This window comes from Monodelphis domestica, chromosome 4 (genome assembly GCF_027887165.1).
Source record: "Monodelphis domestica isolate mMonDom1 chromosome 4, mMonDom1.pri, whole genome shotgun sequence".
Classification (NCBI taxonomy): Eukaryota; Metazoa; Chordata; class Mammalia; order Didelphimorphia; family Didelphidae; genus Monodelphis; species Monodelphis domestica.
Window position 1 is genome coordinate 377,225,892 of NC_077230.1, and position 24,540 is coordinate 377,250,431.

Consider the following 24,540-nt stretch of genomic DNA (forward strand, 5'->3'; position numbering starts at 1 on the left):
CCTCCAACCCGCACCTCCCTCTTCAACACAAAGAACAACACAGGGTTGGTCTAGGACACATATAAACATACACACTCAGAAATAATTACAAAGACTGGGCAGCGAGGTAGCTCAGTGAAGAGAGAGTCAGGCCGGCAGATGGGAAGACCTGGGTTCAAACGTGACCTTAGGCACTTCCTAGCTGAGTGACCCGGGGTGCTTGACCCCCATTGTCTAGCCTTTACAGTTCTTCTGCCTTGGAACTGGTACTTAGTAAGGATTCTAAATCAGAAGGTAAGGGATTACTTTTTCAAAAAAGAAAGAAAGAAATCCTATAGACTTTTAAATATTGTGGGAGGGGGGCAGCTGGGTGGCTCAGTGGATTGAGAACCAGGCTGGAGTTGGGAGGTCCTGGGTTCAAATATGACTTCCGACACTTCGTAGCTGTGTGACTCTGGGCAAGTCACTTAAACCCCATTGCCTAGGCCTTACCTCTCTTCTTCCTTGGACCAATGCATAATATTGACTCTAAAATGTAAGGGAAGGATTTTTAAAAAAAGAAATAACAATGGGTAGGATGAGCTAACATAATAAAAATGACAATCCTACCCAAATTAATTTACTTATTTAGTGCCATACCCACTGAACTACTAAAAAACTTCTTTACTGAATTAGAAAAAAACATAACTAAGTTCATTTGGAAGAACAAAAGATCAAGGATATCCAGAGAAATCATGAAAAAAATGCAAAGGAAGGAGGACTTGCAGTCCCAGGTCTCAAACTATACTATAAAGCAGTGGTCATTGAAACAATTTGGTACTGGCTAAGAGACAGAAAGGAGGATCAGTGGAATAGACTTGGAGTAAATGACCTCAGCAAGACAGTTTATGATAAACCCAAAGATCCCAGCTTTGGGGACCAAAATCCACTATTTGATAAAAACTGCTGGGAAAATTGGAAGACAGTGTGGGAGAGATTAGGTTTGGATCAACACCTCACACCTTACACCAAGATAAACTCAGAATGGGTGAATGACTTGAACATAAAGAAGGAAACTATAAGCAAGCTAAGTGAACCACAGAATAGTATACATGTCAGACCTTTGGGAAAGGAAAGATTTTAAAACCAAGCAAGACTTAGAAAGAGTGACAAAATGTAAAATAAATAATTTTGACTACATCAAATTAAAAAGCTTTTGTACAAACAAAACCAATGTAACTAAAATCAGAAGGGAAGCAACAAATTGGGAAACAATCTTCATAAAAACCTCTGACAAAGGTTTAATTACTCAAATTTACAAAGAGCTAAATCAATTGTACAAAAAATCAAGCCATTTTCCAATTGATAAATGGGCAAGGGACATGAACAGGCAGTTCTCAGCCAAAGAAATCAAAACTATTAATAAGCACATGAAGAAGTGCTCTACATCTCTTATAATCAGAGAGATGCAAATCAAAACAACTCTGAGGTATCACCTCACACCTAGCAGATTGGCTAACATAACAGCTATGGAAAGTAATGAATGCAGGAGGGGATGTGGCAAAGTTGGGACATTAATTCATTGCTGGTGGAGTTGTGAATTGATCCAGCCATTCTGGAAGGCAATTTGGAACTATGCCCAAAGGGTGATAAAAGACTGTCTGCCCTTTGATCCAGCCTTAGCACTGCTGGGTTTGTACCCCAAAGATATTAGAAGGAAAAAGACTTGTACAAGAATATTCATAGCTGCACTCTTTGTGGTGGCCAAAAATTGGAAAATGAGGGGATGCCCATCAATTGGGGAATGGCTGAACAAATTGTGGTATATGTTGGTGATGGAATACTATTGTGCAAAAAGGAATAATAAAGTGGAGGAATTCCATGGAGATTGGAACAACCTCCAAGAAGTGATGCAGAGCAAAAGGAGCAGAACCAGGAAAACATTGTACACAGAGACTGATACATTGTGGTACAATCGAACGTAATGGACTTCTCCATTAGTGTCAATGCAATGTCCCTGAACAATCTGCAGGGATCTAAAAAACACTATCCACAAGCAGAGGATAAACTGTGGGAGTAAAAGCACCTATGAAAAGCAACTGCTTGACTACAGGGGTGGAGGGGATATGACTTAGGAGAGACTCTGAATGAACACTCTAATGCAAATACCAACAACATGGAAATGGGTTTGAATCAAGAACACATGTGATACCCAATGGAATTGATCGTGGGCTATGGGAGAAGTGGTGGGAGGGGGGAGGGAAGAAAAGAAAATGATCTTTGTTTCCAATGAATAGTGTTTGGAAATGACCAAATAAAAATTAAAAAAGAAATAACAAGACTAATATACCCAACAAAATGAACAGACCTAGGATATTCATATATACAATAAACCAATGTACAGACCTCTAATGGCTAACTTGCCAGTTGGGTTGGTATCTCATCAAAGCTGCAGGTTTGAATCAACTGAGTGTCACTCAATTCTCAGCTTTCTTGTTTATGAATTACACAGATCTTTTCACCTCATTTATTCTACAAACCTGAACTGGGTTAGTTTTACAAATCAGATTTACAAAGACAAAACAGTTTACAAAACAGCCTGAATAATACAATACAGACCCAAAAAAAAGTGTAGCATTGCATGCCCTTTGACATTGTAGATCACTCTCTTCTCAATAATTTCTTCTCTAGACTCTGCTCCTCCTGGTTTTTCTCCTAATCTCTCTGACTTTTCCTTCCTAGTCTCCTTTGCCTGATAATTTTCTAGGTTTTGCTCACTAACCTAGGGTATCCCACAAGGCTCTATCTTGGATCCTCTTCCTTCTATGTTCTGTTTTACTTGGTGATCTCTCCACTCCCTTGGATTCATTTATCTTCTCTCTGCTGAAGATTCTCAGATCTCCTTCCTTATCCAGCCTTAATCTTTCTTCTGACCTCCAGGTTCAAATCTTCAATTGTCTGTGGGACTTCGGGAACCCTCATTAGACAATGAACTACTTAAGAGCAAGAATTGTCTTTTACCTTTCTTTGTATCTTTAGGACTTAGCAAAGTGCCTGGTACATAAGCCTGGTGCTTAATAAAGATTTATTAACACCTTGACTGCCCAGCCACTGGGAGAATCACTAAAATGAAAACAAAAAACAAAAAGTCCCTTTTTTCAAGCATCTTACATTCTAACAGAGAAAAACAAGAGAAGGGTACTAGAAGCTGGAGGACCAGGAAAGGCATTCTGAACAAAGTAGACTTTAGAATGATTTTTGAAGGATACTAGGAATTCCAGGAAAGGTGGCAGAAGTGAAGAGGGAGAATAACCCTGGCAGGAGGGACTGAAGCCAGGATACAAACTTGGAGACAGTCAGTGGAACATGGTTTGTGGGTAAGAGATTAGATGCATGAGAGGAATGTTATGTGTAAGAAAACTGGAAAGGGAATAGATAGGTAGCCCAGTGGATAGAGCACCACATTATAGTTAGGAGGATCTGGATTCAAATATGGATTCAGATACTTCCTAGCTGGTTGACCCTGGACAAGTCACTTAATTCCCAATGACTAGCCCTTACAGATCTTCTGTCTTGGACTTGGACTTGATAAGAAGGAAAGAAAAAAAAGAGAGAGAGAAAGACAGGGAGAAAGAGAAGAAAGAAAAGGGTGGGTGGGAAGGAAAGCAGAAAGGAACAAAAGCTGGAAAGATAGGAAAAGATAAAGTTGTAAAGAATTTAAAAAGTCACAGACTTTAAATCTGATCCAAGAGGTTATAAGAACCATTGTTATTTATTAAGAAGAGGGTGAAGTGGTCAGACCTGCACTACATTTCACTTTGAGAGGATAAATTGCAGTGTGCAAAGGCTTTAGGCAGTAAGCCTCAGGAGAATATTACAATATTCCAACCAGGAAGGTGGTTCAGTGGATTGAGAGCCAGGCCTGGAGATAGGAAGTCCTGGTTTCAAATATGGCCTCAGATACTTCCTAGCAGTGTGATCCTGGGCAAGTCACTTAACCCCCATAACTAATGCTTACTTGGAACCAATACACAGTACTGATTCTAAAATGAAAGGTAAGGGTTTAAAAACCAAAACCACACCTAAGGGACAGCTAGGTGGCTCAGTGTATTGAGAGTCAGGCCTATAGATGGGAGGTTCTGGGTTCAAATCTAAACTCAGACACTTCTTGGCTGTGCAACCCAGGGCAAGTCACTTAACCCCCATTGCCTAGCCCTTATCACTCTTCTGCCTTGGAACCAACACACAGTATTGATTCTAAGATGGAAGATAAGGGTTAAAAAAAAAACACTCCAGGCAAGCAGTGATATGGGCCAGAATTAGGATGATGACTATGTAATTGAAGAGAAAGGGGGCATATACAAGATTTTGAGGAGAAAGAAGTCAATTCAACAAGCACTAAGGTCCTACTATGTGCCAGGTACTGTGCTAATCACTGGGGATACACAGAAAGACAAAACCAGTCCCTGCCCTCAAGAAGTTCCACAGCCTAAGGTAGAAAGACAGGTTCAACTTGTCAAACACCAGTATGCCAACAAGGTATAAATAAGATAAATTAAGAGATCACCTAAAAGGAAAAGCACTAATGTTAAAAAAAAAAGACAGTATTAATTAAAGATTAAGAACCAGAAAGAGTTCTTGCAGAAGGTGGAATGTTCGCTGAGACCTAAAGAAAGTAGAGATGAGAAAGAAGAAAATTCCAGACCTGGTCAGAAAGTAACTAGACCTCATTTTCTGGCTGGTGAAAATACTCAAGAGTTTGGACATGTCTTATCTGAAGAATGGCCAGGAGGAGCCCAGAGAGCCATTGCGTCACACAGTAGGTGGGGGTGAGTAAGATTTAAGAAGGCTGGAAAGGTAGAGAGGGACCAGGTTAAGAAGGGCTAAAATGCCAAGAGATTTGATTCTGGAGGTGATAGGGACCCACCAGATACATGCTTTAGGAAGATGGTTTAGACATGGAACGGAGGATGACCTGGAGTGAGGAAAAACCTGAGGCAAGCCGGACCCGCGAGCCGTGAGGTCAGAGGACCTGTATCAGGGTGGCTCCAGCCTCAGAGGAGAGAGAGCATATATGAGGGATCTTGCAAAGGCAGGAACAACAGGACAAGCAGCAGATTAGATAGGAAGGGGAGGAGAGAATAAGGACTCAAGGATGACTCATGGTCCTCTCAGCAGGAATAGGGACATTAGGAAGAAGGGAGGGGAACAGGGGAAGAGAAGGAGTTCAGTTTGGGCCATGTTGAGTTTAAGACGTCAGCTGGATGTCCAATTCAAGATGTCCAATTATGCAGGTGGAGATAAGAGTCTGGGGGTGAGAAGAGACATTTTGGCTAGGCAGAGAGATCTGCAAATCATCTGCATAGAGATAATCATTGAATCCCCGGGAGCTGGTGAGATCATATGTAAATATAGCATAGATATTATGTAGATATGTTATAGAGCGATAAAAGAAGTAGGCCAGGAGCTGAGTCTTGGTGCTCCCTGGCCGGAGGGTGGGAGAGGGTCCAGGAGAGAGCAGGGGCGGGAAAACCCAGGGACAAAAGGGTACCGTAGACAAGAGGGTAATGGCCACTTTTTCAAAAGCAGAAGAATTCGATAAGGGTGAAATTGAGGGGAAAGGTTATTAAATCTGACAATTAAGGGATCTTTAGTATCTTTGGAGTGAGCAGTTTCTGTTGAATGATTGATGGATGAGGAGGAGCCAAAGGGGTTTAGAAGGAAATGAGAGATGGGAGGTCCTAGGTTCAAATCTGGCCTCAGACACTTCCCAGCTGTGTGACCCTGGGCAAGTCACTTGACCCCCATTGCCTAGCCCTTACCACTCTTCTGCCTTGGAGCCAATACACAGTATTGACTCCAAGATGGAAGGTCAGGGTTTAAAAAAAAAAGAAGGAAATGAGAGGAAAGAAGTGAAGGTGCCTAGTATAGAAAGCATTTTCAGTGTTGCTAAATTGGTGGTGGATAGTGGAGAGGAGATACAGAAAAATAAGTAGTGGGGAATGGTAGGATTGAATGAGTGAATTTTTTTACTGTTATTTTTTTTAAACCTTCACTTTCCATCTTTCCAATACTGTGTATTAATTCCAAGGCGGAAGAGCAGTAAAAGCTAGGCAATGGGGAGGGTGGGGTAAGTGACTTGCCCAGGGTCACACAGCTAAGAAGTATCTGTGATCACATTTGAACCCAGGATCTCCCATCTCTAGGCCTGGCTCTCTATCCACTGAGCCACCCAGCTGTCCCCTAAAAATGTTATTTTTATTTATTTTGTCAAATATTTCCCAATTACATGGGAAATTGTTTTCCATTTTTTTTTTAATTTTGAGTTCCGAATGAGAGTTTTTTTTTAATGATGAAATAGACTTGGGCATGTTAGTAGATATAAGCTGGCTCCTACCCAAGATGGGTAAGGAAGGAGCAAGCCTATGCTACATGCCATATCTAGAGGGGGACATGACTCCTCTTGGGTGAAGAGAATGTATGTGGAAGAGATGCCACCTGCCTACACAAGGTTCAGAGTTGATTCCAGAAGTGCTTCAGGAGAGAGATAGTTGTGGGTCCAGAGACATTTCTGCAGACACAAATGGAAAGAGAAGATGCATACCCAGAGGGAAAGCCAGTTCATCAACATGTCCCTAATTTCTAGTTTGCCTCCCTAGAAACTGCTAGAAGAATCCTCCACTAGTGAAATAGGGTCCTTTCTCTTGGTTTGAGATCTCCCTCAGTTGAAGAACTCACTTCTATATATCTTCTGGCATAACTATCAAACTAATCCAATTTTTTTTAAACCCTGACCTTCCATCTTGGAATCAATACTGTGTATTGGCTCCAAGGCAAAAGAGTGGTCAGGGCTAGGCAATGGGGGTCAAGTGACTTGCCCAGGGTCACACAGCTGGGAAGTGTCTGAGGCCAGATTTGAACCTAGAACCTCCCGTCTCTGGGTCTGACTCTTACTCCATTGAGCTACCCAGCTACCCCCAACTAATCCAATTTTTGTTTACTATTTTGCTTGGATAAATTGATTCTGCTCACCGTTTGCTATTTGTGACTACCTTTTGTATAACCATCACTCACTAGGAAGGACCTAGCCTGGTTAATATAAGCTAAGAGCTCCCCTTCCCCCTTAAGAGCAACCAGGGAAATAGCTGTTGTTGTGAAACTATCCTACCCCCAGACCAGAGATATGTATATGATTAGGGCAGATAGATAGAAATACCTTTATCAGACTGGAGGAAAGAGCTCCCAGACTCACACATTCCTGGGGTTATTGCCTCTTTCCTCCCCTTCCCCTTGCAGAGAAGACCCTTGCCTCTTCTCTGAGAATCCAGCCAGGTTTCATGACACCACCATCCAGACCATCCACCAAGTCATCATCTAGAGTCATAAATTCATCCACATTTAAACAACCCATGTGGACCACCTAATCTTAGAAATCTCAGTCAACAAATATTTATCAAACTCTTTCTACATACAGGACACTTTTGTTAAACCCTTAAAGATAACAAAAAAGGCAAAGATTACAACCAAAGAGATTGGAGGACAATTGAGTGGAGAGATGGAAGATTGGAGAAAGATGGGGATGAAAGTGGGGGCTGTCTCTGAAAAAGGAGGAGACGGGATTCGGGGATATCTGTAGCGTCTTTGACCTTGGCAAGAAGGGCCATTTTTTCATCCAACCAAGAGAGGAACAAAAAGATAGTGAGAGATGATACCATGGAAGGTGAGAGGAGAAGGGAGAAGAGTAATCTTTATTTTTCCATGAAAAATGAGGTAGGGCCCTCAGCTGAAAGGGTAGTGGGAGGCTTAAAGGGAGAGGAGGTTTGGAAATAGCTGTGGAGAGTAGAATAGAGACTTTGATTAAGAAAGAGTCCAACTGAGCCCTCCACAAAGGGCTTTAGATGACAAAATTGTAGTAGACCAACCTGGTACAGTGCCATGACTTTCTCCAGTTCCATTTAGCAGCAAATGAGGAGGAGCTAAAGTAGCAAATGGGTTAAGTTTAGAAAGATTTGAATAGGGATAGCTAGATGCATTAGTAGATAGACAATCACTCCTGGAATCTGATGTTCCTGGGTTCAAATCTGGCCTCAGCCACTTAGCTATGCGACCCGGAGCAAGTCACTTAACTCCAATAGTCTAACCCTTGCTGCTCTTCTGCCTTGACATCAATTCTTAGTACAGATTCTAAGACAAAATGTAAGAGTTTTTCAAAACACAACAAAACAATATTCTAGACAAAGTGATGAGAGTGAATTAGGGTGTTGGCTCTATGAATGGGGAGAAAGGAACACATGCAAAAGATTCTAAGACTGAAGGTAAGAGTTTAAAAAAAAGAAGAAGATTTGAATGGCAATAGGAAAAGGGAGCAAAGGAGTCAAGAATAAAGTATAGTCTAGGGTCAAATAGTGGTGTAGTCAAGAGAGCATTGGCCTTGGAATCAGACTCATCTTCATGAATTTTAATCCATTCTCAGACACATTCTATCTGTGTCACCTGCACAGGTCACTTAACCTTGTTTGCTTTAATTTTCTCATCTGTAAAATGAGCCGGAGAAGGAAATGCCAAACCACTCCAGTATCTTTGCCAAGAAAACCCCAAATGGGGTCAGTCACAAAGAGTGTGACACAACTGAACACCTAGTGTTGAACTGATTCACCAAGATTGAGCAAGCCAAATCTTCATCAGATCTGGGTGGTGGCCTGGGAAAATATTGAAGATAGAGGGACTATAGGTCCTGATGAGGACCAAGAATATGTTTAGAAGTAAGGCATAGGAAGATAAAAGATTAAGATCAGATAAAGGAATTTTGTAGTTCTTGAGCATGGAAGTAGGACACTACTTGGGGGAGATGATCATGAGTGTGATCATGCCAGTGGGTAATTGAGATGAAATTGAGGAATAAGTCATGAGAACTGAGTAGGGAACTGGGTTGCTGACTAACTATAGATTCAAGAATGAGTCTTCCCTGAACACTGTCCTTCACTGTATAACTAAAGTTTGGTTTATGTTTGCTTTTTATTTTTAAACCCTTACCTTCTGTCTTACTATTGATTCTAAAGCAGAAGAGTGGTAAGGGCTAGGCAACTGAGGTTAAGTGATTTGCCTAGGGTCACACAGCTAGGAAGCTAGGTTTGAACCCCAGTCCTCCTGACTCAGGCTCAGTGTTCTATCCACTGTACTATCTAACTGCCCCTCGTCTGTGTTTTATACCTTATTCTCCCAAATGCCTGTAAAGGAAGCTCTTCAAGGAAGTGCCATATACTATACTGCTATCATCATGTATTCCTGGGATGATGGTTTAAAAGCAAAAAACAAAACATTTAAAGAGCCAATGACCATCTTTTAGGGAATGCCAGATATAGACATTTTCAGGTTTTACTGGAATGAAGGCATATGAGAAAGAAAAATGTAAGAGGTATTCAAAGTTTGGGCTCTTCATATGAGGAAGAAACCCTTGTCACAAAATTTACTTTGTATATGTGATTGCTATTACTAGTGTCCATAAGGGCAGAAATCATTTATTCTCTAGATTTTCTACCGTGGATAATATATTAAAAATTAGCACACTATAGGGGGAAAAGGTTTGTATTTGTAGCCAGCAGAAATCTGGGTTTGAATTCAGAGTCTGACACTAGTGAAATGATCATGGACAAGGCTCTGAATCTCTGTCTGTCTGTCTCTGTCTCTGTCTGTCTGTCTGTCTGTCTCTCTCTCTCTCTGTGTCTGTCTCTGTCTGTCTGTCTGTCTCTCTGTGTCTCTGTCTGTCTGTCTGTCTCTCTCTCTCTCTGTGTCTCTTTTTTTAAACCCTTACTTTCCATCTTAGAATTAATAATAAGGAGCAGTTCTAAGGCAGAAGGACTAGGCAATGGGGTTAAGTGACTTGCACTTAGGAAGTATCTGAGGCCAGTTTTGAAACCAGATCCTTTTTGAACTTCCTAACTGTCCCTTGGATACTTCTTAATCTCAGTTTCTTCACCTGTGAAATGAAGCTCTCAAAGTCTATATTGCCTATCCTATGGGGCTATTTTTGATGATCACTTTGGAACCTTAAAGCACTATATGAATGTCTCAGTCAGCCAACAAGCATTTATTAAGCATCTACTATGTGTCAGGTATTATGCTAAACTCTAAAGAAAAAAAAAAAGATGGGATTAATCTTGGAGGGAAGGCACTAAGATTAAGGAGTACCAAGGAAGATTTGTTACAGAAAGTGGGACTTTTGCCGAGACTTGAAGGAAGCCAGAAGGCCAGAATTAGGAGAGAGCACGTTACAGGCATGGGGGGACAGTTAGGGAACATGTGGGAAAAGGAGATGGAATAGCCTGCATAAGAAACAACAAGGAGGCCAGTGTCACTACATCACAGAGAAAGTAGAGGGAAGTAATTTTATAGAAGGCTAGAAAGAGGGAAAGCTAGTGGCTCAGTGGGTAGAGAGCCAGGCCTAGAGACCAGAAGTCCTAGATTCAAATGTGGCCTGAGATGTTTCCTAACTCTGAAGCCCTGGACAAGTCACTTAACCCCAATTGCCTAGCCTTTACTGCTCTTCTTTCTGCCTTGGAACCAATTCTTAGTATCTATTCTAAGAAGGTAAGGCACCTTTACAAAAGTTGATCATATAATAAGACATAAAAGCCTCACAACTAAATGCAGAAAAGCCGCTCTTAATATAACTAAAATCAGAAGGGAAACAACAAATTGGGGAAAAATCTTCATAAAAACCTCTGACAAAGGTTTAATTACTCAAATTTATAAAGAGCTAAATCAACTGTACAAAAAATCAAGCCATTTTCCAATTGATAAATGGGCAAGAGACATGAACAGGCAGTTCTCAGCCAAAGAAATCAAAACTATTAATAAGCACATGAAAAAGTGCTCTACATCTCTTATAATCAGAGAGATGCAAATAAAAACAACTCTGAGGTATCACCTCACACCTAGCGGATTGGCTAACATGACAGCAAAGGAAAGTAATGAATGCTGGAGGGGATGTGGCAAAGTAGGGACATTAATTCATTGCTGGTGGAGTTGTGAATTGATCCAGCCATTCTGGAAGGCAATTTGGAACTATGCCCAAAGGGCGATAAAAGACTGTCTGCCCTTTGATCCAGCCATAGTACTGTTGGGTCTGTACCCCAAAGAGATAATAAGGAAAAAGACTTGTACAAGAATATTCATAGCTGCACTCTTTGTGGTGGCAAAAAACTGGAAAATGAGGGGACGCCCTTCAATTGGGGAATGGCTGAGCAAATTGTGGCATATGTTGGTGATGGAATACTATTGTGCTCAAAGGAATAATAAAGTGGAGGAATTCCATGGAGACTGGAACAACCTCCAGGAAGTGATGCAGAGTGAGAGGAGCAGGAAACCAGGAAAACATTGTACACAGAGACTGATACATTGTGGCACAATCAAATGTAATGGACTTCTCCATTAGTGGCAATGCAGTGACCCTGAACAACTTGGAGGAATCTACGAGAAAAACACTATCCACATTTGGAGGAAACACTGTGGGAGTAGAAACACCGAAGAAAAACAACTGCTTGAATACATGGATCGAAGGGATATGGTTGGGGATGTAGACTCTAAATGAACATCCTAGTGCAAACATCAACAACATGGAAATAGGTTCTGATCAAGGGCACATGTAATACCCAGTGGAATTGGGGAGGGACAAAAATATTGTGATTATTGTAACCAAGGAATAATGTTCTAAATAGACTAAATAAATTAATTTTAAAAAATAAAAATAAAACAGAAAAAGAGCAGTTCAATGAAATGGATATGCAACTAGGAAATCTAGAAAAATAACAAATTAATCACCCCCAATTAAACACCAAGTTAGAAATCCTGATAACCAAAGGAGAGATTAAAAATTGAAAGTAAGAAAACCATTGAATTAATGAATGAGATAAGGAGCTGGTTTTATGAAAAACAAACAAACAACGAAATAGATAAACCATGGGTTAATTTTATTTAAAAAAAGAAAAAGAAAACCAAACTACCAGATTAAAAATGAAAAGGACAAAATTACAACCAGTGAAGAGAAAATTAAAGCAATATTAGGAGTCATTTTGCCCAAATATATGCCAAAAATCTGATAATCTCTGTGAAATAGATAGGAATTTAAAAAATATAAATTTCCCAGATTAACAGAAGACATAATAGAATATTTAAACAATCTCATCTTAGAAAAAGAAATTGAAGAAGTCATCGACGAATTCCCTAAGAAAAAACCCCAGGGCCAGATGGTTTCACAAGTGAATTCTACCAAACATTTAAAGAACAATTAATTCCAGGACTATATAAACTACTTGGGAAAATAGCTGAGGAAAGGACTCTACCAAATTCCTTTTATGGACATAAATATGGTTTTGGTACTAAACCAGGAAGAACAAAAACAGAGAAAGAAAACTACATAGATCAACATCCAAAATGAGTATTAATACAAAAATCTTAAACAAAAGACTAACAAGAGATTAAAGCAACAAGAATCATGGTGGATTTCACACTGGGAATGGGAAGATGGTTTAATATTAGGAAAACTATCAGCATAATTGACTATATCAATAACAAAACCTACAGAAACTATATACTTATTTCAATAAATGCAGAAAAGGCTTTTAACAAAATATAACACCTATTTCTATTAAAGACACTAGATCACCAAAGGGGATGAAAAATCTTAATGGGAAAAGTGAAGAGGGCCCAGGACCCTTGGGAAGATGTCTGCCATTAACAGAAAACCTCTTTCCTCAAGCATAGTCTGGATGAGGAAATGTCAACTATTCTTGCTACCTATTTTTCAAAGTTATAGGCCATCACACTGATAGAGCACCAGGCTTAGAGTCAGGAAGACTCATCTTACTAGCTCTGTGAACCTGGGCAAGTCATTTAACCCTTTTTGTGTCTCAGTTTCCTTATTTGTAAAATGAACTGGAGAAGAAAATGGATTCAAATCCCAGTCCTGGACTTTTGTTTTCTCCTCTTACAGAAGACTTGTATGATAAGCTCAGTCCTGGTGAGCCCACACAGTTGATAGATATACTTGTCGATGTGGAAGAAACTGAGGTGTTTCCTTCTAACAATAATAAATTACAAATAATAAATTATTATAGCTAACTTTTATAAAGTGGTTACTGTGTGCCAGGCACTGTACTAAGAGAGCTTTAGAGTTCTTATCTCATTTGATTCTCACAACAACCCTGGAAGGGAGGGAGGGAAGGGCTATTATTATCATCCCCATTTTACAGACTAGGAAACTGAGATAAACAGGGGTTAAATGACTTGCCCAAGATCCACAAATGGACCTGAGTTCCAATGAGATTTCCTTCTGGCAGAACTGTGATATCATGTAATGTAATTGTCCTTGGAGAGACTTGGGGACATGACTAATAGATTTTCTAACCTGTGGTGTCTTTTTGGAGGAACCTTTGATCAGCTTTAGGTGAGATGTAGTAGCCTGGCTCTGGGACAGTGAGGCCAGAGCTTACTAATTACACTCATATACAAAATGGTGGTAAATAGGGAGTTGGAGAGAACTTAAAAACCTTTAAGGGCTCTGAAAGCTCTTTGTTCAGAGTCTATCCTTCAAGGATCTGTGATACCATCTCTGTGGTTTGGATCAATGACTTCCTCAATGTGGGAACTACTCCAGAAAAGCAGATTGCAACTGGGCTAAAATGTATGCTCTTAAAGAGTTTATCTGAGGCTTAAAGAGGTGGTTGCTTTCCCCACAGTCACACAGCTTGTAGGTAGGATGAGAAGGGTGGGATCAGAACCTAGGTTCCAAACCAATGACTGGACAGCCAATATTCTACCCAATATGCTGTGCTTCTTCACTAAGGGAAAAGATTTCAGAACTCATCTAGTCTGACCAATGCATGTGAAAATTCCCCTTTCTAACATCTCCCACAAGTGGTCAACCAACCCTTACTTGAAGACCTTCCCTGTGGAGGAACCATTATCTCTTGGGAGAGCTCAGGCTATCTGTGGAGCTCTCAAGTTGTTAAAAAAAAAAAAAAAGATGGTCTTTCTGCTGTTATTATTGTTTAGTTTTATCCAACTCTTCATGACCCTATTTGGGGTTTTCTTGGCAAAAATACTGGAGTGGTTTGCTCTTTCCTTCTCCAGATCACACATGAGGAAACTAAGGCCAACAACAGGGTTAAGTGACTTGCCCATGATCACACAGTGTCTAAAGCCAGATTTGAACTCAGGTCTTCCTGACTAAACCCAGTGTTCCATCCTAGAAGGTTTTCTTTACACCAAGTTCATCTCTCTGCAGTTTCTCCATATAATTCCTAGTTTCGCCTCCTGAGACCAAGTCTAAGTTCTCTTTCACACAACAGAGTCATCTCTCAGTTGCCTTTCAGTCACTTCTCACCTTCAAATATTTGTTCCCTTTCTTGTTCCCTCTAAGCTTTCTCTTCTGTAAGAATTAAATTAAAAAAAAGAAGAAGAAGAAGAAGAAGCATCAGACAAGAAACCCTTTTGGGAAGTCAACCTCCTTAGCAATCATTCCAGTATGATGAGGTTCAAATCCACCGTAACCCCCAATGTACCTGACACCCAAGTTGTAGATTTCCCTAACATATTTTGGGATATCTCATCTGGTTACAACTCTGGGTTCCAGACCAAACAATTCTGGGAGATCAATAAACTCTTGTTTGTCACACATACACAAAAAGAATTAAATTTTAGTGGTTTGACTAAAATATATGAAAATTATAAATAGTAGTGGTGGTTGCTGATTCAAAGTCAAAGTGAGCAATAGCTCAAAGTAGAAATGACTTTAATAGCTCTTATAAAAGAGGTGGAAAAAGTGAAAGCAGAGAAATATAAAAAGGGGAGAGAAGACATTAGCCTATCTAACTAAATATTGCTCTGGTGCTCAACTCAGTCGGAATTAAACTCTCTCCAGAAGATAGGAAGTGGAAAGCCTATCCACTCATCCAAGTTCCCTCCAGGAGGCAGGTCAAAACAATGACTTGAGCTGAAGGTGACTCATGAGGCTAACTTTCTTCCTTGAGAGGACCTTCTTCCTTAAGCTGACTTCCTTCTTGAAGTCCAACTCTACTCTTTCTTGAAGTCGACTTCCCTAGCCCCAAAAATTCAGGGCCTTTTAAAGTGGCATCTTGTCTCTTCCCCTTTTCACAAGAACCAATCACAGCTTCCAAACTGCCCAGCACTGCCCAGGGGGCAGTGTTTGTGGGAACCACTTCTCACTTTCTGGAGAGGGGAATATTCATCAAAAGAGTTCACAGATTTCCTGGCTGACTGAGGTGTGAATTCTCATTTCCTGGCTGATTGAGTTGAAAGGGTGGAGAGCTCCTCTACCTAGTGCTAAGTAGGGTGTTCAAGCTTTTGTTGATTCAATTCAAAATTAGACAAAGGAGAGTTAATATTGTCTTCACAATCTAGTGAGGTACTAAGTTGGGGTACTTAAGTTATTGTTAACCAAAGTGTTAACTCAAAATAGACAAAGGGAATAAAGGATTCCCTTTCACAAGTATAAATTCAGAACAAAGAATTCCCTTTTACACTTCTCTAGACTATATGTCCCCAATTGCTTCAACTGTACCTCCCTTGGCATGATTTTGAAGCTGTTCAACCTTCTGGGAAGCTTCTTCTGGAATTCTCCAATTTGACAATATTCTTTGTTAAATATGTAAGTCACCTTCCAAGATTGGACTCCATGATATATTATGGAGGGGGTGGATCCAAGTTTATTAGCAATGAAAACTTAAAACACTCTGACAATTCTTCCAAACTCATAATCCATTATGTGGTTCAATGAGGCGAAAATTCATCATAGCCACCTTCCACTTTTGTTCTTGTTCAGGACATTATGTTCCTCTCTTTGTAATTTACTGTCATATTAGCTGTTGAGACCACCATCTTACATATACAATTTTATGAAAAGAGTAATTTCATAAAGAAAAAGAACTTTGAAAGACTTGAAAACTTTGATCAATGCAATGACCAACCACAAGTGCAAAAGACCAACAATGAAGCCAAAAAAAAAGGAAAAAAAAGAATAGAGTCATGAGAATTTTTCATTTATGAACAGAAGGAAGTCATAAAGAAACATAGATAAGCAGGATAACTTTGAAAGTTACATGTTGTTTATATATTTTTGAATTAAAAGCAAGCTATACATAATAGAGATTTGTAATCCATGTATGATCTTATTATTTCTCTCTTCTGTTATGTACACAGAAACTAATTTTGTTTGCTATTTAAATTCAGAATAAAATAAATCCCTAAAACACCAAAAAACAAACAAAGCATTTGAATGCTTACATGGGAAGGAAAGGCCCTTTCCATTTGTTGTGGAGACCCAGATAAAAGCCAAATTCTGATGTTTCCCAGAGAAACCCTGGGCAGTGGTATGAGCCAAAGAAGTAATTATTCAGAAGCATTCAAAATTGATCCTAGTTCAATTCTCTTTTAAAGCTGAGAGGGTAGAAGTAAACAGGATTAAGTGACTTGCTCAGGGTCACATAGCCAATATCTGAGGTCAGATTTGAACTCTTGACTCCTGGCCCAGCTCACTATCTATTGTGCTGCCAGCTGCCTCTAACAAAATAAAATTATTATGGAAATAGATATCAAGTGATAACACATATATTACCCAGTGGAATTGCTTGTCAGCTCAGGGAGGGGGAAGGGAAGAGAGGAGGGAAAGAACATGAATCATGGAACCATGGGAAAAAGATCTTAAAGTAAAAACACAAACATAAAAAAATTTTTTAAGTAAAATTATTGTGTCCTCCAAAACAGGTTTCTTCTGAATATTCTGAGAGGAGACACTCACGTTCACAACTTTGGCCTTATCTTCCCGGATTATCCTCATTCATCCCACATGTCTAGTCAGTTGTCACTTCTTGTCTTTTCTCCCTCCAAATGTCTCACACCAGACCCTTTTCCTCCCTTATAGAGCCAACTCCCTAGTTTTCAGTCACCTCTCACTTGGACTATTGCAACATTTATCTGCCTGCCTCAAATCTCTTTCCACTCCAGTCCATGCTCCAAACAGCAACCAAAATGATCTTCCTAAAAGCTAGCTGTCTCTGTCTGTGTCTGTCTCTGCCTCTATGTGTCTCTCTCTTTCTCTTTCTCTGTCTCTGTCTGTTTGTCTGTCTGCCTTCTTCCCTCTCTCCCTCTGTCCCCCTCCCTCCTTCCTTCCCTCTTACTCTGTTTTCCTCTTTCTCTCCCTCTCTGTTCCTCTCTGTCTGTCTGTCTGTTTCCCTCCCTCTCTCTCCCCACTTCCCTCTTTCCCTCTTACTCTGTTTTTCTTCCTTTCTCCCTCCCTCTCTTTCTCTCCCTACCTCCTTCTCTCTTTCCCTTCCTCCCTCTCCCTCCCTCTCTCTTTCTGTCCCTCCCTCTCTGTCTGTCTGTCTCTCCCCCCTCCCTCCCTCTTACTCTGTTTTCCTTCCTCTCTCCCTCCCTCTCTCTCTCTGTCCCTCTCTCTCTGTCTCTGTCTCTTTCCCCACATGTAAAACTTCAATAGCTCCTCATTAAATTTTAGATCAAATATAAACTCTTTTGTTTGACATATAAAGACCTTCCCCAACCCAGCTTCCTCCTGCCTTTTCCACCTTCTTATGTAACTGGACTTTGCATGTCAAGGCACCCACGTGGTCAAGGATGGAGAAGACATCCTACTTTTCTGACACCTGGATGGGAAACAGATTCTTTCCACTGGCTATCATTAACCCTGATTACATTTCTTTAAAACTCTCAGAAAAGAAAAGACTCATTCTCTCTTTCCGGCTGGGTCCAGGGGCAAAGGATCAAGTTGGCTGGGAAGAAGGGCCATCTTTCCCCTTCTCTCCACCACTGCCTTTGGTCCTAAAACCAGAGAATAGAATTTGGGATTGGGTCTGTTTCATTGTCCTTTCTTAGTACTAGACAGTTATTGGGGTTCCAGGACAGAAAATTCCCTCTATGGAGCCTTAGAGCTAGGATCCCAGACTGGTAAAAACCAGGATAAAAGCCCAAGAAACTTTGGACTCAGCACATAATAGAACTGTGCTCTCTAGGAACTAAATTAAACTATGAACCTCTCTCTTCTCTTCCCCAGAAAACTAGGGAGTGTGGGAGGGGATATTTGTATGTTTATTCTCACTGTACCTTGGAGGTAAATGTTTGTTTGTAAAAGTTAATCTGACTATTAAGTGGTTAAATAGAATTGGGGTGCTAGTGTAAAGATAATATTAGGGTTGTGACTTAAAATCTAAATTAATTAGTCACCAGGGAAAAATCCCAAATAAAATACCGAAATTTATGGCAATTTTAATTAATATAGAGGGAAGGATTTAAGGAGAAAGAGGGAAGAGGATATAGGATTTCTCCCACCTGGCCTGTGCCAGAGGGAGTTCAAGATCTCTGCACCTGGGTCTCTGAAGGAGATTAAAGGCTTCTAAGAGGATAAAGTTTGGAAAGTAAAGGAGGGAAAACTCAGCCAGAAACTCACCACCTAACCAGACAATAGCTTGTAGCCACGCCAAGATGCTGAAAGGCCCAGCACACTGCCACCAGCCAACTCTTTACCAACAAAGGTTACCAGAGAGAGGAAGTGATCCAAATATATAGACCTTTTACTCTTGTGTCCCCTCCTCTAAATTTTCATGCCTACCAATCACATCGGATGGAGGCTTTTCTCCAGGACTACCCTTTCTTTAGGTCTCATCTTCTTTGATTAGATTATAACTTTTGAGTTACTTAACATTTCTTTGTTAAGTTCACCTTTGTTAGTTACTTAACCTTTTTGTGATTAATTTAACCTTTATAGTTACTTAATATCTTTTTGTATTAAGATCTTAAAATAGACTTAGCTTAAATTTCTAGCTTCACTATAAAGTAAGAACTAAGTACCTTCATTGTTCAATCAGTAGATTATAATTCTATCTTCACCATAATGTAAAATCTAAGTAGGGTGGAGTAATCTAAATTTCACACTAGGGACCCCTAAAATTGAAGGAACACAATGAACCAATAGCAAAGTCTATACAATTCCCCACCTCAACCCACTTCAGTGAACCAGAGGAGCAAAAGTCAACAGATGTTGCCTTCAGGCAGTGGGACCAGCGTGATTATTGTCACACTTAATATTCCCACTGAATACTCTTCAGTTTCGCCATATTGACCTTTTTGCTGTTGTTTACATCTACCACCTTCATGTCTTTGCCCTAGCTGGCCCCATGCTTGCAAAGTTCTTCCTCTTACCCTGCTGCCTTTTAGAATCCCTGATTTCCTACAAAACTCAGTTCAAGGGGGCAGCAGGGTAGCTCAGTGGATTGAGAGCCAGGCCTAGAGATGGGAGGTCCTGGGTTCAAATTTGACCTCAGATGCCATGTGACCCTGGTCAAGTCACTTCACCCCCAGTGCCTAGCCCTTACCACTCTTCTGCCTTGTAACCAATACACAGGATTGATTAAGGGTTTAAAAAAAACACAACTCAGTTCAAGCAGCATCCATTCATGAAGTAATTTGTGTTGTCTGTTCCCACTCTTCTCCCAGCTGCTCTTACCTTTCCCCCAATACACATTCTATATATCTATACATATATATATATATATATTATATTATATTTTTTTCTATATTCCTATGAAGTGCCTCTCAGGATTCTTCCCTGCTAGGCATTCACACACTCTCAGATTGGGTCATGCTGCTAAAAAGTTCATGGGGTGTCCCCTGAGAGGACCCCCTCCTTATGTTACAGTTCATGAACCTTCACTGGTGGGTTTCCCAATAACAAGCAGCCAGGAGAAATTAATGTTGTTCAGTCATTGAGTCACATTTGACTCTTTGTCACCTCATTTGGGGTTTTCTTGGCAAAGATACTAGAGTGGTTGACCATTTCCTTCTTCAACTCATTTTATAGATGAGGGAACTGAGGCAAACAAGAGGAAGTGACTTCCCCAGGATCACACAGGAAGTGTCAGAGGCTGGATTTGAACTTAGGAAGGTGAGTTTTCTTGACTCTAAGCCCAGTGCTCTATCTGCTTCACCACCTAGCTTTCCAGTCTGGCACATGACATGCACTTATTAAGTAATGACTGACGGATGGATGGATCTAAAGCATTCATCTATAAGACTAATAACCCTGTTAGGAAAGAAAATTCAATTAGTCTGGGATGATCTGTTCTTTTGTTTGTTTGTTTTAATCCTTAACTTCTATCTTAGAATGGATCCTGAGGCAGAAGAGTGGTAAGGGCTAAGAAATGGAAGTTAAATGACTTACCCAGGGTTGTCCAGCTAGGAAGTGTCTGAGGTCAAATTTGAACCCAGTCCCAGAGAAATTTCTTGGTGGCTATGGGGGGCAGGTGGGAGGGTTGGGGAGGGCTGGGAAAGAACATGAATCTTGTAACCATTGAAATCTATTATAAAGTAATTAATAAATAAAATAAAATAAAAAAGATTTGAACCCAAGTCCTCCCATTTCTAGATCTGGCTCTCAATCCACTGAACCCTCAAGTTCTGCATGATACACTTTTAAGTGTAATCTGTATCATTAGCATTTTATCCATCATTCTAAAACCTAGGAAAAAATCAACAATATAATAAATCAAACCCCAATTTGTAGCATTGGCTATAAATGTTCATACCATTGGTTCTGACCCCTTGTACAGTCGGATGAAAGTCCTTTTTCAAAATAATGTTTTTCATTGAATAAAATAAAACATATAGGATCACAAAAAAGACCAATGATATTGAAATTCAGTTATCAAAAGATGAGATCATGTTGCATGTGTATATGTCTACATGGGTTGGTCAAAATTTAGTTTTCCCCCCATTCTCCAAGTTTGTTTATTTGTTTGTTTGTTTAAGGTACATATAGAAGAGGGAGCATTTAGGTGACTCCATGGACTGAGAGCCAGGCCTGGAAATGGGAAGTCCTAGATTCAAATCTGGCCTCAGACATTCCTAGCTGGGTGACCCTGGGCAAGTCACTTAACCCCCTTTGCCTAGCCCTTATTGCTCTTTTGCCTTGGAACCAGTACATACTATTGATTCTAAGAGAGTAAAGTTCTTGTTGTTTGTTTGTTTGTTTGTTTGTTTGTTTGGGGGGGAGACTATATTAGCTGTTCTGCTTTTATGAGGGAATTTCAGTGATCTCTGGATAATTTAAATCCCTTACCAGAACTTTAGGTTTTGAGGATAACAGATTTAGAGCAGGAAGGGGGCTGCAAAGTTCACCTGGGCCAACCTGGTAATTTTCTACCTGAGGAAACTGAGGCCAAGAGGAATGAAATAGATATCTTGTTCAAAGTCAGTCCATCAACAGATGTTTGCAAGGTCACTGGCTACTTCTGAGTATACAAAGACACGGAGGAAATAGTCCCTGTTCTTACAGGGCTGTTGATTGGGAGAAACAAGAAGTCTAAATATGAGATTGTAAAAGGGGATTCTTTGTTCTCTCTGAGTTTACACTTATGAAAGGGAATTCTTTATTCCCTTTGTCTATCCTGAGTTAATACTAACTTAAGTACCCCTACTTAGATTGTGAAGACAGGATTAACTCTCCTTTGTCTACTTTTGAATTGAATTGACAAAAGATTGAACACCCTACTTAGTACTAGGTGAGAAGCTAGCTAAGTACTTAAAGAACTTACAAGTCACTTACTTAGAGAGCTCCACCCTTTTAACTCAGTTACAAACTTGTGAATCCTATGATCAGAGTTGAAACTCTCAGAAACTCAATCGGCCAGGAATCTGTGAACTCTTTAGATGAGTATGCACCCATCCAGAAGGTAAGAACTGGTTCCCACAAACATTGCCCTCTGGACAGTGCTAGACAATTTGGAAACTGTGATTGGCCCCTGTGAAGAGGGACAGGAATGAGAAGTCACCCTAAAAAGCCATGAATCCTGCAGTTTGAGTCAGTCTTGTAGATATAGTTTCCTGACTGAAGAGAGTCTTCCAGGGAGCTTTGCTGGAGACTGAGGCTTAGATTGTGGGTTTGGATCTCAGCTTCAACTTGAACTCTGACTCCTGGACTACTTTGTGGATGAGTGAAAGGCTGACTCCTTTCCTAGTTTCTAGAGAGACTAGCTTTCATTTTGAAGGAGGCCACATGATTACTCACTGCTAGACTTCCTGGTTGAGAGCTAATTAATCTCTACCTAGATTTTTTTTAAACCCTTACAGTCTTGGAGTCAATGCTTTGTATTGGTTCCAAGGCAGAAGAGTGGGAAAGGCTAAGCAATGGGGGTTCAGTGACTTGCCCAGGGTCACTGGGAAATGTCTGAGGCCAGATTTGAACCTAGGACCTCCTATCTCTAGGCCTGACTCTCAATCCACTGAGCTACCCAGCTGCCCCCTCTACCTAGATTAAGATAAGATAGATAACTTTTCTATCCCCTTCACATTTCTCTATTTTATTGTTTCCTCTCTATTTTGCAAATAAATTTCTGACTCGAGATATAATAAATATTGACAACCAACATGATTTCATAAAATTATTGTCCAACCACTAATTTTCACCTTTACAAGACAGAGAGAGTTTAGGTAAAATCAATACATCCACTGGATGTTAATATCACTGTCTAAATTACACAACTCTTCTTGTTTGTTTGTTTTTCTTAAATCCTTGATGCCATACCTCCATGATTCCTCTCAATAAATAAACATGTCTCCTACTTATAAGGAAAAAAATTAATATAAAGCAGTTTTGTGAGTGTGGGCTCTAACAGCCAGGGGGGATTCAAAAAAGGCTTCATGTAAAGTTGGTGTTTAACATATATAATCTATATTAAATTTCTTTCTTTCTCAAAGAAGAGGGAGGGGAGGAAGAGACAATAAACTCAAAATTTAAAGAAGAAAAGAAAAGTTAAAAATAAATGTGTCTGCATGTAATTGAGAACAAAATTAAAATAAATTAAATATATATGTACATATATATATATATTTAAATGTATGAAGTTTATTGAACCAAGGCACTTACAGAAAATAAAGAAGACCCAGGCCTTGAATTTATAGCTTCACATCTTAAGTAACATGTAGCATGGTGTGAATATTAAAACTTCTCAGACTCTACCTTGGAACATTTGGTTAAGGCTATTCCCCATTTTAAACAATGAAGGTCCTTGTTCAGGAATGTATTGAGAACTTTAACATTACTCCACCCATACTTAGGCATACTTTAGGGAAGATAAAGTTGTAAAACTCCTTACTGAACAATGAAAAAGTACTCAACCCATACTTATAGTGAGGCAAAAGCCCTTAAGCTAGGTCTATTTTTATATCTAATACAAAAGGATGCTAAGTACCTATGAAGGTCAAATTAATCACTAAAAGGTCAAGCAACTTACAAAAGCTTAACAAAAGAGGTGTGAAGTATTCAAAAGATATAATCTACCCAGAGAAAGTGAGAACTAAAGAGTGGTGAAAACTAAGAATGGGCAGTCCTAGGAAAAGCGGCTACTGTGATTGGTAGATGTGAAAATTTAGGGGAGGTAACACAAGCGAAAATTTTCTTTAAAAGGAAGGAGCTTGAGGCCTCTGTAGTGAGTTCAGCTTTGGAAGCTGAATTGGAGGTCAGGAGTCAGAACTGGCTCCCTGAATTCAGTTCAGGAATTGAGGATTTCAGTGAAGAATTGGAGTTTTGCTTGGGACAAAATCTTGTGGTGAGTGATTAAAGACTGACTTAGTTTTCTCTCTTAAAGAGAAAGGTCTAGGCTATTTTGGCCTAGGCCCTTCCTACTATTTCCTCTTACTCTGTCTCTCTCCCTTCCCTTAATTCCTTCATTCGTATTAATTAAAATCTCCATAAAACCCAGCTGACTTGAGTATTTCATATTTGGGAATTTTTCCCATGGCGACCACTTATTTTTTAATTAACTCAAGACACTAAAAATTATCTTTACAGTTTTGGCAATTCAAAGTCTTGAAAACCACATTTTTGCGGTCACAATGGGTTGAATTTTTAAATAAGTTTTTATTGATGTCTACCATAAATTAAATATTTTTTAAAAGTTGGTGCTTGATCTGAGATGTAAGGGAAACCAGGGATTTCAAGAGGAAGAAGAGAGAAGGGAGAACATTCCAGGCATAGAGATGGAGTAAGAAAGCCAATATGGCTAGACTGTGTAGTGATTAAAATAGTGGGAGTTATAAACTGTGGCAGATAAAAGAGTGTTTGACTTAAATTGTGACTGCAGAAATATGGTTTCAAGACAGTGTCTTGTTTTAAATCAAAATATAAAGTGGTCACCAGGGAAAAATTCCCAAATATGAAATATACCCAAGTCAGCTGGGTTTTATAGATATTTTAATTAATACAATTGAGGAATTAAAGAGAGAGAGAGAGAGAGAGAGAGAGAGAGAGAGAGAGAGAGAGAGAGAGAGAGAGAAAGGGAATAATGAGAAAAAAAGGCTAGGCCAGCTTAGGCCAGCCTTAAGAGAGAGAGATCAGTCAGTCTTCAATCCACTCACCACAAGATTTGTCCTAAGCAAGATTCTAGTGTTCAGAGAGACACCAGTTCAGCCAGCTCCATCTCTGGAGAGAGATTCTTCTGACTGTCCCTTCTCTCAGCTTTTCATCTCCTTTTAAAGAGAATTTTCTCCTATGTCACC